Source organism: Peromyscus leucopus, chromosome 11 (assembly GCF_004664715.2).
Source record: "Peromyscus leucopus breed LL Stock chromosome 11, UCI_PerLeu_2.1, whole genome shotgun sequence".
NCBI classification, from domain to species: Eukaryota; Metazoa; Chordata; class Mammalia; order Rodentia; family Cricetidae; genus Peromyscus; species Peromyscus leucopus.
The window spans coordinates 419,200-421,938 of record NC_051072.1 but is presented as its reverse complement, the minus strand read 5'-3'; positions in this window follow the sequence as shown (position 1 = coordinate 421,938).

Below are 2,739 nucleotides of genomic sequence, written 5' to 3'. Positions count from 1 at the left end.
GTAAAGCTATTACTTAACATCCACCTCTCCTAGGCGGTGTCCCCTTGTGGAATTTATCATAAGTCAGGAGACTTGCAGGTGGGCTGTTATCATTGTTAGTCCTCGGAAGTTGGGCGTCCACCTGGGTGGTGTTTCCTGTAGTCCTTGAAAGTGGCTAAGGGAGATAATCTGATTCCAGAGAAAGCCTTTCCTGAGGCTGTTCTCCAAATACCTGGAATGTGTATGTCCAGAGAGTGCTCAGTCTACACTGTTAGTCCTTCTTAGGGGAAAGTCAATTGGGAAAACTATGAAGGCACACATGATTTTCATAACAGAATACAGCTGATATATAACAAGCCAAGTAACACCAAAAACTCCTTGGGATTTGGCTTCCTCTGGAGGAATTCCATGATCCCTCCAGGTAGTGACTTTGCCATAACCAGCTGAGTTCTTATGATATATTCCTGCGGCCTGCAGCAGGACATCACACACAAAGCCGAGACAGTGAACTAGAAATGGTTGAAATCATTAAACTTTCACAGCCCAACCCCAGTGACAAAATTCCCTCAGCAAGGCCACTGTCTTAGGGTTTTGATTACTGTGAAGAGATACCATGACCATGGCAACTCTTATAAAGAAGATTTAATTGAGGTGGTAGCTTATGGTTTCAGAGGTTTAGTCCATTATCATCCTGGTGGGACATTGAGACATGCAGGCAGATGTGTTGCTGGAGAAGGAGCTGAGAATTTTACATCTTGATACACAGGCAACAAGAAAGTGGTCTGAGATACTGGGCGTGGCTTGAGCATATGTGAGACCTCAAAGCCCGCCTCCACAGTCACACACTTCCCCCAAAGAGGTAGTACCCACTTCAACAAAGCTACACCTCCTAATAGTGCCACTCCTTTTGGCGGCCATTTTCTTTCAAACCACCACAGCTACCCAGCCCAAACCTACCCAAACAACACCACTCACTGGGGACCGAATGATAAAAAGATGTGAGCCTTTCGGAGACAAGTTGTAATTAAGGCCATCACATGTGCATCTCTTTGTAGTTACCATAGAGCCTGTTTAATTCATTCTCCCATGCCTAATACTACACAAGTACTGGCGTCTGTGTCGCTAATTATTAAAACTCATGCTCAATCATTGCACTGAAGAAAGAAATAAAGACAATATAATTTCCTTATGGTGATTGAAAATAGCTGTATGATCTTCAGAAACAGCTTCCTCATAAATCAGTGTCCATCATGTGAGCATAAACTCTTCCTTCTGTTAGAGGTTTGCACTTTGGTTTCTGACATGATCTGTACAGGAATAAACATTCCTACTAAGAGAAAGGAGGTCTTCATACTCCACAGTGACAATTTGGCTTATTCCACTGGACTTATTTGATATTCTCATGAAGCTATTTCTGATACCTTTGCATCTACGGATGAATTATTTATTGCGTCCTGGTTTGCAGAAACCGAGGGACGTTCAAGGCGGATACTCTCAACTTTGTAATTATTGTCGCAAGGGGACAATTTCAGGATCAGAAAGGAAATTGAAGAAGACCAATCAAAGCTCTGCATAGGGAATTTCACAATGGATGATGGGCCAGGAGTCATTACACACACAGATGTGCTTGCAGGAGCTGAGTCCCTCCACTTGGAAGAGGAGGGGGGCAGGTATGCAAGAGCTCATAGCACACCTGGCCAGGAAACCTTGCCCGAGCTTAGGAAAAGGTGGGGAGAGGTGAATGAAGTTCCTGTAGAGTCTTCACAATACTAAACTGCTTACACAGATTAATGGATGAAAGTGTGGGCAAGGACTTACAGATCAAAAAGATCCTGAGATAGGGTCTGGGATTTCTTTGCAAGTAAACATCAGACAGCTGGACTTTTAACTTCGTTCAATAATTTAAAGCATCTCTGTGTCCCTGACCTACTCACTTCACTATACGGATTCCAGAGTCTTATCCATGTACATGGAGTACTTATGTGTGTATGGTGCTGGGTATTAAAGCCAAAGCCTCCATTGTAATCAAGGGCTTTCTTTAACCCTAAGATGTGGTGATATTTTAGTTGTGCTGAAATGTGGTATTTTATTTGTATGTTAATAAGTAAAGTTTGCCTGGAGATCAGAGGTCATAGCCAACCATAAACAGAAGTCCGAGCCGGGCGTTGGTGGCGCACGCCTTTAATCCCAGCACTCGGGAGGCAGAGCCAGGCGGATCTCTGTGAGTTCGAGGCCAGCCTGGGCTACCAAGTGAGCTCCAGGAAAGGCGCAAAGCTACGCAGAGAAACCCTGTCTCGAAAAACCAAAAAAAAAAAAAAAAACAGAAGTCCGGTGGTGGTATCACATGCCCTTAATCCAATCACATGGCAGGCAGAGTCTCTGTGTATTCAAGAACACAGCCAAGCATGGTGGCATTCCTTTAATACCCATAACAACCATAGAGACCTGGAGGTCTGTATAGACAGGCAGTGACGAGGAAATGAAGTGGCCGGGTTAAGAGCCAATGAGAAGGCAGAACAGCAAGGCAATAAAGGGGCAGGTTAGACAGAAGGAAGCTGGCTCTCTTGGAAAGCTACGGGCGACGTGGTAAGCTAAGGTAGGTTGGCGGCTATTGCTCTGATCTCTAAGGCTTTCACCCCTGTATTTGGCTCTGTGTTTCTTATTTAATAAGACTGTTTAGAAATTCGTCTACACTAAGATGCTCCCTAACCCTTTTTGTACTTTGAGACATGGTCTCTTCATTTTGCCTAGATTAGCCTT